At 47.8% G+C, this 17,097-nt stretch overlaps 1 protein-coding gene across 5 annotated transcripts in view; it reads left to right on the top strand.

Moving 5' to 3' along the window:
* Window positions 1-17,097, top strand: part of TSHZ2 (teashirt zinc finger homeobox 2) — a 458,545-nt gene that overhangs the window by 278,922 nt on the left and 162,526 nt on the right. The window contains exon 3 of one of the 5 annotated variants that reach the window (XM_045444197.1): window positions 1,210-8,446. The exons of the other annotated variants lie outside the window; for them this stretch is intronic. The gene's annotated coding sequence lies outside the window, so the exon portion shown is untranslated. Of the gene's footprint in view, window positions 1-1,209; window positions 8,447-17,097 lie in introns of those variants that run through there. 5 annotated transcript variants of the gene reach the window in all.

Genomic DNA, 17,097 nt, shown 5'->3' with positions numbered 1-17,097 from the left:
CTAATGCAGTTAAAGCATTCAGCTATAATTTCTCCTTGCATTTATAATTACTGTCATAGACTGCACACCTCGGTGAGCAGATTAAAGCTATAAACTATTTAGCCACGGCTCTAAGACGAGGAACTTGATTTGTCTGGCAGGAGTTATTTGTTAGGGATCCTGACACTTCACATAAAAATGACTCAACTTGATGAAGAACAATGCAGTTTTAGCAATGCAGGGATTTTAAATCAGTCTCGACGCCACGCCCTGCAAGACTCGCAGGGCAGTTTGTGGGATGATATGTAGGCCACGGAGATCATGTTAAGGAGACCACAAGAGGAGGTGGTGGGGGGCTGCTTTCTTTCCCCGACTCTCCCCTCTGAGAGAACAGTTTGTTGCAAATCAGGGCATGTCATGTTCTCCCATGAAATCCAGGGTGAATGTCACATGAGGCTCGCCTGGCGGGGACACGGGATGCCAGGAGCTGAAGGCGCCCATCACCTCTGGGGACTTTAGAGAACTTTGTGCTGCTGTTGAGAGCACACACCCCGCCCCGGAGCCCAGGCAGCCGGGGCTATGTGGAAAGTGGTGGTGGGGGTTTTCTCCTGGAATGGTCTTTATTTCTTTGGGTTTTTTATTCTTTTTTATCTTTACTTATTCTCCTTGCAGAAGACACAGCATATATTTGGGGCACAGAGGGCGTTCCATTTGGGGTCATCTCGCGATGCTGGGAAAATTCAAAACCAAAATCCGTGTTCAAGTTGACAAGAAAGACTGGCAGAGACTGGGTGGCAGTAAATACGGTTCCTTCCTTCTGCAGTTCGTGTCGAGGATGAGCTAAAACAGTGCCTGGGCAGAGCTCAGCGCTGGGTCTGGCCCGCAACGCGCGAGCCCGTGATGAATTTCATCCTCCTCTTTATTTCCCGCCTTGATCACCTACCTCAAAAAAAAAAAAAAAAATCCCCTTCTGTTTGCTTAAGGCTTAAATCAAGATGTGGGATGGATTGTGCCATTTTATTTGAAGAAAGAAGGAGAGCCTATGTGTACAGATTTAATTAAATCAGCTCCGGGCGGTGGCAGGGGTGGGGGGCTGGGGGTGGGCAGTGGCGGGGGAGGCAGTGGAATGGAAGCGTCCGGTGGTGCTGGGGGGGCCCCGAGAAAGCACGGAGCATCGCAGTACCGTGCATCTCCTCCCCTCTGACTTCTGCTTTGCCTCTGTGCCCCCAGCTACCTTGAAAAAGTCTACTCGCTCGAGTTAAAAATCACCAGTGGCTGGGCCATGCTTCGCAAGGTCTGCGCTGGAGTTTCAATGCGGATACTGATGGGGACGAGGTTGATTAAAGGTGGTAAGAAGAAAGTGCTTCAAACAGTGCCACTATTGTCCTTGTCGCGATCGATACTGACAGAGGATTGACATTTATGGCACATTTACGGTGTCCCGCTCTTGTACTGGGTCGTCCCCACGTATTGTCTCCATCAATCTGAACCCGAAACTCTACAAACAACTCTGACGGACACCCAGCTCCCAGGTGAAGAAACCAGCCTCAGAGAGGTGACGTGATCCCCAAGATCACAGCGAGCGCCGGCTGCAGGGCTGGACACCAAGTGTGGGTGAATGAATGACTTCCCTCCCTCGAGCCACGAGTTTGGCCGAAACGTCTCTCAGCCCCTTTCTGGCATCCCCTGCGTTAAATTCCATCGGGCGCTGCGCCAAAGTAGGAAAAGTGTGAGATGGGAACCCCGGCCCCGAGTTATTGGCAAGTTACTTTGCCCTTTGAGGAACAGGGGGAGGACAAAAAAAAAAAAAAAAAAAAAAAGATATCAGTATCCCAAAAGCCCAAACCTTTGACTGAGACAACTTCCTGCCACTGGGGCCCTCCAACATATTGGCAATTTCACCATGCATGGGTTTAGCTGGTATTTTTTCATCTATGGAGGGAAAAAAAAAAAATGATGTTTCAGGTTATGTTATTTTCAATGCTACATTACTCGATTTCACAGTCAAATAATTCTATTTTGGTTCACCAGAGGTTTTTGTCATGTTTAATTGTTTATGACTCCCTCCTCCCCCATATTTGCTGCATCCCCCTGTGCTACCTTCTGGTGCATTCTCTGGTGTGCGGTAACCATGGAGATGGGTCCCTATTGGGTAGCATTTGCTCTGGCTTAGAAGTCAAAGGACCAATCAGGACCTCATTATCCCAGAAATGTGAGAGAATGAGAAGTGGGAGGATGCCGGAGTGGAGGGGAGGCCTGTCACCAAGTCTCGGGACGCAGGGACGTCCTGATGCCTGGAAATCTCAGGACGGAGGCGATAGGGCAGCTAAACTCAGGCAGACGTCCATGGGCTCTGGAGCCACTGAAGCCTGGGTCCCAGGACCACATCTCCACTTTCTAGATGAGGGACCTAGGGCAGGTCACGTCACCTCTCTGACCCTCAGAAAGCTCTTCTGTCAAGTGGCTGCATGACGGCTGCCTTCACGTAGTCGTAAGAGAAATTGACAGCAAACCTGTGGAGTCTCTTCCTGGGACAATACCAGGCACCTAGAAATCCTCAAAGAGAGCTACTCTCATCATCGTTAAAATGTAGCCGCCCTAGAATCAAGAGTGGGCTCATGTGTCTCAAGATTTTAATAACCGCGACAATTGCAATGATAATGTGCTGGAAGCAAGTCACATCGTGTGGCTCGGGAACGTCCATCTGGGGAAGACAAATATGAAAACGTGCCTCGTGCAGTAAACATGGGTTGGGGGCTGCGGTCCGTGCAAGGACTACGGTGATAAGCAACACAGAGGCCGGCTCTGCCCTCAGAACACGGACAGTCCATTGCGGAGGAAGGACGTCACATCACCAAGACTTACGCTGAGCTCAGTGCTATTCCAGGGGAAGTACTCATCCCGTGGGAGACAAGAGGGTTCAAGGGCATCTGACCAAATGAGCAGAGATCTAGGCTGCCTGGAATGAGAAAAGGCGCCAGCCGGTGGAGAAGGGGGAGGCCCCCGTGGTTAAAAGGCATGACAAGAGGGAAGCCTTGTAAGTGAAATCGAGTGGGAGGTCCATTCCAGAAAACGCACACGGTTCAGCATGGTTAGAGCCGTGTTTTGGGGAGAAGATGGCAGACAGGGGATGCTGATGGGGCCGAGAAGCCGGTTGATACACATGTGATGGCTCCTGCTCAGGTATATAAACTTATCATTTGAACCTCCGAGATAGATGTTCAGAACAGGTTTGCTTTATTGAAGTATGTGAACATCATTTTCATGAAGTTGACTTTGTAGGGCTTTGAAGTGGTGAAGCCCCGGACTCCCCCCGAAGCCTTTGGTTTATGAGGCAGAGATGGCAGCCGCCTCTAAGGTCCAGGAGGCTGGGGGCTGCACCTGATTAGCTCGTCCATGCAGACTCTATAAATATTGGAAGGAAGGGAGGGAGAAAGGGACAGTATCTAAGAGGTGATCATAACTTTCTTTGACATCCGCCATGTGTGAAATGACAATAATGCGTGTGTCACTCGTCAGTGAGGCAGATGGAATAGATAAAGCACGTGAAACCCCGAGCACAGAGCGCAGCATGATAGAAGCCCCAAGTGGAGGAAGGCGTCTTCGGGTTCTGTGCAGCCCAGAAAAGTACGAGAAGGTGAGAAACATTCCCACCCAACCCACTGTCGAATGATTTGCCCAGAGGAGTAACATTGTCACGAGGGCTAAGAAATGCCTTTTTTCAAGGTACGCATGCCCATGGGAACAGAGTCAATAGACGCCTGCAGGTGAATGAGTCAAACCATCCCGCATTCTCTGTGGCAGGACGATCAGAGACCTTCGTTCAATTGTCCTTTAATTCATGCTCTTGGAGAAGTTGCTATGTGCCAGGCTCTGTCCCAAGTGCTGGGCTACACCCCGAGAAGAAAAGAAACCCAGATCCTACATTCTAATCAGAGAATACACATTGATAATAATACTAACGGCTCGTATCCTCGGAGCCCCGGGAAAACGGGTCTGCCAAGGAAATACAACATAGTGTGAGAGACTATGACGGGGCCACCTACTTTAAACAGAGGGGGATCAGGGGCGGAAAAGGAGGATGTTGAGAAGGAGCCGGTCACCTGACAAATTGCGGGCCGAACATCCCAGGCAGGAAAACAGAAGGGTTGGTGCATCTGATTCCGAGAAAGGCCAGGGCGGAGGGCTGGAGCTGGAGGGGTAGGGGAGTGTTTGGAGTGGGGTGAGGGCGTGAGGCAAGCCAGGGCTTTGTCGAACATCCTCAGAACTTTCTATTTTGTTCCTCCTAAGTGCCATGAGAAGTCATTGAGAGAGTTTAAGTGGGCAAGGGCATGATCTAGTTCATCCTTCAAGGACCTGAGTGGTTACTGAGTGTTGAATGGGTGAGACCGGTCAAGGACAGAAGCAGGAAGCCAGTGACAGGTGAAGGGAAAGACGATGGTGATCTGGAGGAAGTGGGGGGCAGCGAGCATGGAGAAGAAGTGGCTTCTGGGGATTCCAGGCCACTTGCAACCACGCTTGTCTGGAAAGGAGAAAGGATGTCAAACGGAGACCTGTAGAGCATTAAGACAAATGTGGCTCTGTACTGTGGGGCCCTCGGTGGGCGTCTAGCTACAACTGCTCTTCCTGAATCGCCCCTGGACCGCCCCCAACTCCTGAGGGAGCCATTACAGCCTGTTTCCTGAGGAGAATCCATTTCTTGACAAAAGTACGCCGCGATCTCTATGCTTCTCCAGAAATTATGAAGCACAAAACAAGAGGTCCCTGCTGTGCCTGCCTTCCTATTTTTCAATCCTAATTTAATTCCTCTCTCCATTCTGTAATTCAGCCCCCCTCTCTGAGCATCAACCCTAGGTGGTCCCAACTCCAACGGAAGATTTACCGGCGAGATGAGATGGAGAAACACATTGTTTTTTCAAGATGATTTAATGACCTTTTTGGCACCTCCATGACGGCTAAAATCTTCTGTAATTATTCCGTTTGGCAGCCGAGAGTTCTGTTGATCAGAGGAAGGCTGATGCAGATGTCAAATGTCAATAAATTTGCAATCCATAATTGCAACCACTTGATGCGGAGCAGACTGGGAAAAGGCTTGGCCACAAAGCCACGAAAGGTTGGACCAATACAGGCACCAAACTGGCTTGAGCATTACACGTGCAAAATCCTTCCCCTATCTTTCCCTCTTGCACCAGCTCACTTTCTCCGTCCCTGCCTTTCTTGTCTGCCCTGCCCCCCCCCCACCACGCCCCGCATCTGTCACTGTCGCTATCCCCTTCCCTGGAGATCGGCGTGCTGCACATTCAACTGTCCAAAGTCTTCTGGGCCCATCTCCACCCAGAGCCAGCGACGCTGTAAACACAGCGGTAGGTTCTTCCAGAGAATCGCCATAAGTTCTTTTTGATTGTGCTGTTCAGCTCTGTTTGGCCCTTGCTGGAGATCAAGCATTGATTTTTTTTTCTGCTTTGCCTGCTCTCCGACAGCATGGTTTATATCGGGAAGGTCTGTGTCAGGAATTAGAGGATGTTTGTAACAATGGGGAAAAATACCCTAATATAAATATACCACTTGTGGGCATGCACTTTGACAAGTGCGGGTGAACTGGAAGATGCTAGAAAAGCTCTGAAGTCATGGAAACATGTAACAGAGGCATTTGTTTTAATGACTCATCTCATTCCTTGAGCTCACCTTATCAAGTTGTAACCTCTGAATCTCTAAGTTCCTAGTTCAAAAATGCAGAGTCTCCTCTGTCCTCGTGTTAATTTTTAAATTATATATCATCGTAGAGAGGCCCTTGTGGTGCACATGATGAGCCATTTTCGCATCTGAAATGGGGAATTATAACCAAGCATTAGCGATTGCTTATAAATCACCGCGAGCAAAGTGGCATCTGTAACCGCACGGTAGGAGCTGGGGAGACATGCAATGCGGGAGAAAGGGGACTTGGAAAGGGCGAGGTGATTTTCAAGAGAGGAGGCTGCAGGCTGCGGGTCACAAATGCCTCGGTGCCAGTCCCCAGGACCCCGGGGGACCCGACCGTTTCCTTTGGCTTGCAACCATTTTTTATTTTTAAGTGGAAAATGTCTCGGCGGTTGAGAAGTGGTCCTAAGGCTCCCTAAGAATCAGCAAAAAGGCAGTAGGACATGTGAATCTGGGGAAGACGTGCGCGAAGTAACGTGTCCACCCTCGCTGGAGAGCACGGGAGGGGTTTTGTGGGTCAGGCTGCCTGGGTTTGAATCCAAGTTCCACTGTTCCCTAGCGGCAAGGGCAGATGCCTAACCTCCCTAGGATGCAGGTTCTTTATCTCTAAAATGGGGATAACTGTCCTCCCTCGGGGCTCGATAGACAGGATTGCAGGAGACAATCTAGGTAATGCTTCAAGCCAATGGTTCTCAAACCTGAGAACCATCTGGAGGCCTTGCTAAAATCCAGGTAGCTGAACACATTCCCCAGAGCGTCAGATCCCTTGGATCTTGGGTGGGACCCAATCATTTGCATTTCCAACAAATTCCCAGATGATAGCAGGATGCTGATCCAGGGACCACATTTTGAGACCCACTGCGTTAAGCCCAGTACCTGGCGTGTTGTGAGTGCTCTAAAAAAATGTTTGCTTATATTAGCTTTAAGTCAGTCTTTGAGCCTGTCTGACGTGGTCCTGTGTGAGCAAGAACATGAACTCTACGGAAGGTCCTGGCTTGGTATACAAAATCAAGTGAGACCGAAAGGGTGAGACCATCCAGACTGTCGCTTAGAGGAGGCAACAGAGAGCAGAAGCTGGCAACCAGAGGAGAGAACCAAAACCCAGGGAAGCAGAAGGCAGCCCAGAAGTATATAGGAGTCTGCCGAGATCACTTATTAAAGGGATAGACAATATCACTTCAGTTGTCTCTACTGTGTCAGGAGGAGTTTCCCATCTCAAGAGCCTTGATTGGCAGTCAGGGGACTAGGTCCTCCTCTTGGCTTCGCTTAATATCTTCCTTAACTCTGAAAATATGGGCCGTAAAATTATTTTGGAAACAATCATTAAAACTGTTCAGCATGCTAACTCTAAATTGCATTTATCAGAATCTGTTACTTATAATCGACTGCAGACCAAGCCAAACTTAATTTAGTAAACCAGGGAATTTGCCAGTGCATCCGAGGATAGAGTTGGTTTCATGCGCAGATGAATCTTGGGTTCAAAGGATGGATGTCATTGGAACTTGGTCTTCCCTCATCGCTCAGCTCAGATCTCCTCTGTTTTGTCTTCATTTTCAGACAAACAGCAAGATGGCCTGGACCAGCACCAGGGCTATAGTCCACCCCAGCTTAGGGGTGTCAGCAGAAAGAGTGCTGTTTACCAGGAATGCCATCTATGGAGACTGAGTTCAGTTGGCCTGTGAGGTCACAATACGTGTGAAGCAATGCCTAAGACTGGGAAAAATGGGATGTTGTCTCTTCAGCGTGGGTCAGGTGCACGCTCCTGGGAGCGTTGGGTGGGGTCAGCATGTTACAGCTTGGGCTGAGATTGGGATGCCCAGGGGGGATGTGGGGGCGCAGATGACTCTGAATCCAGCTCATCTTAGTCAAGCTTGACCTAGGCCATCCCTTCGCCGTCCTGACACCTACTAATTTTTCTTATTCTGAATGACAGTGAGTGGTCCCATTATCCCCCTGCTGTCCCCGGCTTAGGATCGATGGACCTTCCTCTTTCTCCCCTCTTTCCCACCACTGTCCATTTCATCACTAATATTTTTATCGGACCTCCATACCACGACACCTGTTCGACCTCGGTTTCTACGGCCATTCAGTTCACTGAAGCACACTCTATCTCTTGGCAGGACTCAACTCACCACCAGGCACCAGTTTATTCGGTCCATGACTGCCAGATTAAAAGTCCCAATTCGGACCTCACAGCGTAGTGACAAGGGCTACCGTTTCAGGAGTGTTTCTTCTGCCCAAGGGACCTCAAATACAGTCTTTCTGATCCTTATATTAACCATTCTCATCATTTAAATCTCAACTTCAACATCATCTTCTTCAAGGACTCTTCTCTGAAGATCTAAGTCAGGAGTCATCAAAAGCTTTCCATAAAGGGCCAGATAGGAAATATTTTCTGGGTCACAGACACACAGTCCCTGTCACAACTACTCAACCTGCCCTTGCAGCGTAAAGGCAGTAATAGGAGATGTGTAAATGAAGAGGTGTGGCTATATTCCAATAAAACTTTATTGATGGACACTGATACTTGAATTTCATATAGTTTTCATGCATCATTAAAAAGAAAAGTCATTCTTCTTTTGACTCTTTCAGCCATTTAAAAATGTAAACACCCTTCTTCGTTTATGGGCCCTGCAGAAACAGGTGGTGGGCTGGATTTGGCCCACAGGCCATAGTTTGCCAAGCCCTGATCGAAAGCCATCCAACGCTCTCAAATGCCTCTTTCCCATCACTTGACTTCCTTTATTAAATTTACAACTATCTGATGGTACGTTATTGTGTATTTTCTTACGTCTCAGCACCATACTAGGCCCCAAGTATATAGCAGTGAACAGATGGACCATTTCCCTCCCTTTGGGGGATCTTACAGAAAGAGAAAGACAAGAAACAAGAAAACAACTTAGTAAGCAAGATCACTTCAGGTCCCATGAAGGAAATAAATAAAGTACTTAAGGGCCTGAAGAGCCGTAGTATTCATTTACTTTGGGTGCTCTTCGAGGGGTGACATCTGAGATATGAAAGATTGAGGGAGCCAGTCCTGCAATAAATGAAAAGAGGATGTGAGACAGGGACAGCAAGTGCAAAGGCCCTGAGGCGAGTAAGGGCCGGGAGTATTGAGGGAAACTGAAAGAAGGCCAGTGTTGCTGGAACTCTGTGAGCTCAGAGAGAAGTAAGTTTGAATACTTAGCCCAACTCAAATGTGCAGGCCATAGTGATGAGTTTAGATTACTCGAGGTTCATTAAGGGGATCCAAATAGGGGGAGGGCATGATGCAGTTGGCATTTCTAAAGATGATTCTGGCTTTCACGTGCAGAATGAACCACCTGAATGTGCACGTGAGGGTGCCTTCCTTTTCTTAACAGGAAGCTCCCTGAACATCTCACACGTGGAGCCTACACACATGAAGCCCCCAAGAAAAGCGCTGTGAAATTAATGCATTAATTAAAACCATTAACGCAGCATAGCTTTTTCTTGACCCCTTGACATCAAGGCTCTTTAGAGCCAGGTTCCTGAAGCAGGTCGATCTATATCATAAAATTCAAAAATTATAGCTTATAGCAGAAAGTGACCTCCCATTACATAATGTGGCAAAACAAGCAAATTAATACCAGAGGCAATAAATGTCTAGGCACTAATGCGGCTTGGGTATGAAATATGTTCCCATTGCTTTGGGAGTACAGACTCAAAATGAGGATCAGATTACCCAGCGCCCGTCGTGATGTAGCACCTGACTTCTAGCCCCAGCTGGGTTTTACATTCTTCCTCACCAGTCAGTCAACAGATAGTTTTGAGTCTCTACCCTGTCCAGGCACGAGGATCCAGAAATGAGCAAGGCGGAGAGAGAGGGTCTCTACTCCTCCCGGAGCTTATGTGCTGGCTGGTGACGACGGAGGGAACCGCGGCCAATAAACCAAGGCAGGAACTCAATAGCAGAAGGCTACTTTGGAGGAGTGGGCAGGGAAGGTCTTTCTGAAGAAGTGACATTTTTGCCCAGGCCTAAAAAGTGAGGAGCGATCGATCAGCCACCGAGTCAAGGAAGGAGGACACCAGGCAGAAGGAACAGCATGTTCAGAGTTGCTGAGGTGGGAAAGACTGCGTGTGTTCAGAGCACTATCTTGCACGGCAGTCAGCAGATCTGTTTTCTCACACGACCAGAGAGCAAACACTTGAGGCTTTGCGGGACGAGTAGGTGGGACTGAGTACCGATAAAGTTTTATTTCCAAAACCAGGCGGAGGGCCGGATTTGGCCCACAGGCTGCAGTTTGGCAGCCCCGGGTCTAAGGGGATGGCATCTTGGGGGCAGCTTCCAGAAGCAGACTCTGGTATGAAGGTGCCTGGACCAGTCATTTCTTAGGAATGCGCCCCCCAGAGGAGACTGATAAGAGACGGGGAGAAAGCCAGGCATGCGTGTGATTTCAGGGAAAGTCCCAGCCTCACTCTGATCCCACAGGGAGCTAGATGGTCTTCATTATGCTCCCGGATTCGACCCCTCTGGAGACAAGGGCTGGGCTCTGGTGCCCTGACCTCAGTCCGCCATTGGTGAGGGGTCCTCCCAGGCAGGGAATCAGCTTGAAGGCACTTAAGACACGCTGAGCATGCAAAGCACGTGTGCCTGTCGGAAGGGAAAACACGCAGAAGGCAGGAGTGAGGCATCACTACGGAAGTGATGTCCTCAGACGGGCTTCCCCGTGTCCAGGTTCTCGCCCCATCTGAGAGTGGGGATGAGTCCCCGCAGAAGCTCCTTGTTGCAGCTGACAAATGACACAAATCACACGCCCTGACACAGGAACGCCACCTTCATACACGAGGAGCAGCGCACACGGCAGCCAGGCTAACCGTTCTGCATTTCTTCCTTCTGGCCTCCCGCCTGAAAGGAGCAGCTAGACAGCACGTGGGGCTCGGTCCAAACCCTGGCACCTGTAAGTGGTGGCCCCTCAGCAGGTTGCCGACCTTTCGGAGGTTCAGCTGGCAGATGTGAATTGAATACTGTCTATCTTGGAGCCCCCGTTCTGCCCTCGAGACTTGGCCCACAGTCAAACCTCAGTTTCTTCTTCCATAAAACGGGGCTAATAGCCCACGTAAAGCCTGATGGGAAGGTTAAATGAGAAAGAGATAAGGAAGCCCCTAGCACTCTGCACACAGTAGGCGCTCATTTAATGCCAGTTACCACTACCTCCTTGATTTGCACGAAAAGGCTGTTCTCTGTGTCTCTGATGACTTTCTTTTTTTAAAATATGAAATTTATTGTCAAATTGGTTTCCAGACAACACCCAGTGCTCATCCCAACAGGTGCCCTCCTCACTATCTGATGACTTTCAACAGCCCAGTCTCCATATACTTGCTTTGGTTACCCCCCCCACCCCCCCCCCACCCCCCCGATCTCAGCTACAGACTCCTGGAGGCTTTTTGCCTTGTTCCCTGGACAAATCTTTCCCAGGACTGACCTGAGCCTTTCCGAATATCAATGCTGATCTCTCTCACTATCCAATCAACAAACATTTACTGAGCGCTTATTATGTGCCAGGCACCACTGAAGCCCCAAAGATGCAGTCTTTAGTAACAATGAGCTAACGTTGAGTGAGTAGGTTCCCACGTATTCTCTCCTTTCAGCCTCCCCAAATCCCCAGAAGCAGCTTCCATTCTGAATCCCCATTTTGTAGGGCCAAAAACCGAATGTCACAAAGGTGATCATACAGTTAGGAGGCAGCAGAACCAAAACTTGAATGTACTTTTGACTGACTCCACGAGCCAGAACACAGGCACTGTCCTGATCCCCCAAAGGAAATAAAGCCTGACTTACTGAACACATACGATGTCCACGGCCCTCTAGACCTTCTTATCTGATCATCATCATATCCTTCCTGCCAGCATGCCAGATGTGTCCCTGGAATCACCCTGTTTTGCCAATGAGGTACCCAAAACCCACAGAAGTTGTGATTTAACCATCACACAGCCTTAGTAGGGCTTGGGTTGAAACCCGAGTTTTGGGGCACTCGTGTGGTTCAGTCAGTTAAGCATCCAACTCTTGATTTCAGCTCAGGTCATGATCTCACGGTTCATGGGTTCAAGCCCCACATTGGGCTCAGCACTGACAATGTGGAGCCTGCTTGGAATTCCCTCTCTCCTTCTCTCTCTCTCTCTCTGCCCCTATCCCGCTCTCTCTCTCTCTCTCTCTCTCTCTCTCTCAAAATAAATAAATAAACAAAAAAAAAAAAAGCAGAAGAAGAAGAAACCCCAGCTTTGTTTGATTCTAAGGCCTGGGGAGTAGACTTCTATGTTTTTAAATTACCCCCCCCCAAAAAAATGCAGAAATAAAATAATAAGAATGAACATATATTGTGAGCTGGCTATGTGCCAAATGCTGGGGCTGAGCACTTCTCTTCTTTGGCTTCTTTAAGCTTTAACCCCTGTGGAGTAGGTGATACTCTTATGCCCATCTTGCAGATGAAGAAATGGAAAGGGAGCAAGGTGACGTCCTTCATCCGGGCCGCCCAAGCCTTACGTGACGGGCGCACAATGCAATGGTAGATGAGCATGCCTCCCCCAGATAGCTACGAGCAGCCCCGCTCCCACTTCAAGGAGGCTTCCCTGAGCAGCTGCCCGTGGCCCGGGCTCATGAAGAATGAAGAAAAGCTCATACTCCCCTGCTGCATAGGAAGCGAAGGGCATGAGTGTGGCATCATGATCCGCGTGGAGCGAGCAGAGGCGATGGGGGGAAAGGCCAACATGCACGCGGCCGTCGCCCGGGCTCGGTGTTAAGCTCCCGCCCCGGGCGCCCAGGGCAGGGGCTCTCTCCTTCTCCCACTCCCTCATCCACAAGATCTCCGCCACTTGCGACAACGTGAGATGTGTAGCTCGGGCGTGTTGAGAGCCGAGCGCGCCTGTTCGGCGTCGCTTCTTGGGCGTTGGACCGCCGCCTCCATCTCAGTCACGTCTGCCCATCTTTTTCAATCTAATGAACTGCAACCATCAGTGCAACTTAAGTTGGGCTGTCTGTTCGTGCATAGTTAATATTAAAAATGTACTAACAGTGTGGCTGAGAAATCAAATTATGCACATAAATATGCTGGCATAGCAGAGGCGGCGGCAGGAGCTGAAGTTAGCAACACTGATGCCAGTTCACATTTGCAAATCTCCCGTCAATCTGTCATTAAACATGTTATCAAATGATGATAAGTGTATGCTTCTTGCTTGCATTGGTGAGCCGATTCCCGATGTTGATGCGCATTAATGGGATAATACGCATTAACATAGTTGTGCTTGGATGAACACAAAACATTTTTTATCTGTCTCAGTTTGTTTCCCCCTGTGGCCCCCAAGTAAGTGTTTTGTGTTATCAAATTGCCAAAAAACTGGGAAAACATATTACTTTTAATTAGCAAACCTTGTTGGTGGAGGGGTTTTTTTTCTCCCTAGCCCCCACCCCTCCATAATTCCTGTGTACTGGCAATAAAAGAGAGACAGAGAGAGAGAGAGAGAGAGAGAGAGACAGAGAGAGAGAGGACCTCCACTGTCTTCTTTCAGTAAAACGATTAATGTCAGAAACTCAGAAGCTGGCAATTATGCTCTGTCTTAATGCACTGGCCTTTCATCTGGGGCCCTCGCTCTTGACAGGCCTGATCGCTTCAGTTCAGTGATATGGAAGGCAGCAGAGGAAATGATCGTAGACATCCCGGGTCCGTCACGAGGGCCAGCACTGAAATGCGGTCCTGGCTGTATAGCCTGACGCCTCTCAGTGGAGTCACAGGCGAGGGAGACAGGTGGCGGCCCCACGCATTGCCCAGACTTATGGATGTCACAGTGCTGAGTGGGGAAGGTATAACTACAACCGTTTTCCCAAACTTGGGAGCTGAGAACATGTGCAAGCCCCCACAGAGTGAGAAACGCTCTATGAAGAAGCCAAGCGATGTCCTTTTCCCTGATGACCAGGCACCCGCTCGATCACAAAGATAAACGCCAACGTAGACATGGATTTTGTGTTGCAATATTCATCGGAAGTCTGTTATCCCGGTGACCCAAGATAGAACTGGATTAATTGTTTCATCCGAATGAAAGTAACTCTTAGGAATTCTTGAATGAATGCTCAGGGCCTCATGGTCCAGACGCTGGGCCAGTTCAATATCTGAGAAAAGGTGCTGATGCCCAACTTGCTTCGTGAAATGGTGTCCTGACACATCAGGGCTCTGTTCTTTCACAAGAGCTCTGCCCGCACACCTTTGAGAGTTGATTAATCCATTCATTCCACAAGGATGTATTGGACACCTACTGTGTGCAGACAACACTGTGGACTCAGGGAGACCCATAAACATGATCTCTGTCCTCATGAAGCACACGCTATTGGGGAAGAATATATATATATTTTAAAGCCCCTACGCAACGGTTAATTGATCTCCATTAATAAAAAGTGTAAGTGGGGGAAGAGGGGGTGTGATTAGTGTACCGTTGACTTCCCAAGCTCCACGGAAAGCATTCTCTGCCATTAATAATGCCAGAAGGTTATTGTGTTTGGCCTTCCAGGATCCTTGTTTACATGTGTTTTAAAATTAACATTGACTTCTTGCCATTTGGTTTGTTCCTAAGTGGGGTGAGCAGCGTATTAATGATTAGAATTATTGTTGCTGTTATGAATGTGCTAATTAAAAGGAAATTCTGTCACGCGGCTTTGTGAGGCAAGCGCAAACCTTTGCAGTTGGAGACGTTAGGACTGGGAACATGGAGAAGGAAGTGTGAAATCATAAAGAAAAGATGGAGTTCGGGGTAGGGGAAAGAGTTCTCAGGGCTCTCACAATCCTCTGTCGTTCATTACTTGGCAGGGCATCTCCCTACCCAGGACACGGAGAAAATCCACTTGTGTTTTGAGTGGGGATGTCCCCTTTTTGTTTTCTTTGTCTGAGGCTGGAGAGAGCTAGCACCTCTGGCACCTGAGCCCTAGGGACAGCTTGTCTTCCACAAGTTCATTCAGATATGTAACACTTCTGAACTGAAAAGCAGGTGCCAGACTCTTGGCTGGACATTGACGATGCCAACAAGACCGTTTACCGCCCCTCCCTTGAAGAATGCATGGCATGGGGGACAAGGAGAAGTGAATGCACAATTTCATTGCCTGAGCATGAGCGCCATGATGGGGGCCGTACAGGTACCCATGAGAGGGGCACTAAACACCACCGGTAGCAAGAACAAATTCTTTCTTTACACCATCAATAAGCATTTATTTAGAATATCCAACATACTAAACTTCGTCAGAGGTCAAAATGGATGTAATAATCAGAAGCGCTTGTATTTATTGAGAAATTATTTGGCACTTGACCTCCACCAGTACAGACCCTGCGTTCATCAGAATATGAGCCAGGGCCTGGCTCCTGAAGGGTAGGCATTCACATGCACATGTGTGCTGACTTCCCAGGAATTGTAGTTCAGATGTTGGAGACGAAAGGCGAACAAGACAGGTGTAGTGCACAGAGCACGTGTGTCCCAGAGCTGGGTTCAGAACCATGAAACTGAGCCCAGTACCTCTCGCAGAGTGAGCAACAGTTGCTTATCTGTCAAATATCCCAGAAGAGAAGATGTTACTTAATTGTCTACAAGGTTAGCAAACTTGCCTCAAAACTGGCAGGAAGCTTGGGAAATACTGCAGGGTAGCTCTGCCAGGAGCTATTTGGTGGCATTTTGGATTTCCTACCCTTCTAAAATCATTTCTATGTGCTAACGTCACTTCGACAACAGATAAAATTCATAGGAGGTGGCAGCAGAAGTCATTTTTTATCAATATTTTTCTCATTTTACCTAAACCATTAAACCTGAACCCTTAAAGCTCCGCATGACTTTCCGACATTTTTTTTCCTCCAAGAGTATTCCAAAATGGAAAAACTTATATTCTACAAAGAATCTTCCAGATATTCTCCCTTCATTCGTTACAGCAGTCTGCAATCTTTTATCTTCAAGCTCCCTTTTGTGTGGCCATCATAAAACCCCCTCCAGCCATTCCCAGGAGACCAGTCATAGGAAGCTGTCGTAAACATGATGTAAACATGATGTAAAAAGCTGTGTCGTTAGATTTGTAGATTTTCCCCCATGTCAAATGCAAGTTGCTGATGAACATGATTTAGACTTACATTGATGTTAAGATTTCTGTTAAGAGAAACCTGTTTTTTCACATCCGTATTTTTTTTCCAACATCTTGGATAATGCATAGTCTTGGGGTCTCATCAACAGTGGCCAAAGGATCACTCATCTATCCGTTCAACATATTGATGAGGTGCCTACTCTTGCCAGACACTGTAGCAGCTTCTGGGAATTCAGCATCGAACAACACAGAAACACATCTCTGCTTTCAGGAAGGTGACACTCTAGTGGCGGAAGACAGATCATAAGAAATATATATCAGATGCCAGTAAGTGCTACAAAAAAAAAAAAAAAAGAAGAAGAAGGACAGTAGGGAGGGAAGAAAGTTTAGACAGGATGTTTAGGGAGGACTTGGCTGAGGAGGGGAACATCTGACCTAATACCAGAATACACTGGAGGAGGAAGCCATGTGGATATCCAGGAGTTGGAAAAAGTGCCCATAATCGTAGGGACTAAATAAGTCATGAGAACAATTAATACCATGATCAAAGAATCATTGAAAATTGAGAGGATCAAACATGTTCCAGTGAGTAAGAAAGACCATTAGTTACAACCAGGGAATCAAAAGGCGATGAAATCTAAGACTTTTCTACATTGCTACTCCTTGATTATAATTTCAACTGTGTCTTCTAGAAATTATATGAGGAGTTACATATGACCTGAGAGTGACATTTTTTAATCTTGAGGATTAGTTGCCAATGTATAAAGATGAGAGGAATTTAGGGGCACCTGGGTGGCTCAGTCAATTGAGTTTCCAACTCTTGATTTTGGCTCAGGTCATGGTCCCAGAGTCGTGGGATCGAGCCCTGAGTCAGGCTCCTCACTGAGCAAGGAGCATGCTTAAGAATCTCTCTCTCTCCCTCTCTCCCTCTGCCCCTCCCCTGCTCATTCACATGTTCTCTCTCTCTCTCTCAAATTTAAAAAAGAGAGAGAAATTTACTTCTAAAATCCAGACTTTCAGCTTCTTTTGAAGAATTGGAAAAATTCTCAAAGGTGATCCCACATGTCCACGTGGAATTAGCTGGAACGAAAGAGCATTATTCCCTTCAGACAGGATATGCTCTCTTCATTATATGGCAGCCACCAGCATTTCTTACTGCCTTGCACCAACCCACAGCCTTCCTTTATATTTTTTTGCTTACCTTCGGTAAGCTTTTAAGTCTGTGAATACAATTTTACAGGTTTATACTAACACTTACTGCTGCTCATTTTGGTAGATTTGTGATTATTCAAACATGAGCTTACATCTATCACTAAGTTTAAAAGTCCTCTGAACCAAGAGCTAAACTATTTGTTTAT

Source organism: Leopardus geoffroyi, chromosome A3, assembly GCF_018350155.1.
Source record: "Leopardus geoffroyi isolate Oge1 chromosome A3, O.geoffroyi_Oge1_pat1.0, whole genome shotgun sequence".
NCBI lineage: Eukaryota > Metazoa > Chordata > Mammalia > Carnivora > Felidae > Leopardus > Leopardus geoffroyi.
Note: the sequence above shows the minus strand (reverse complement) of the source record. Positions and strands in the feature narration are given on the sequence as shown.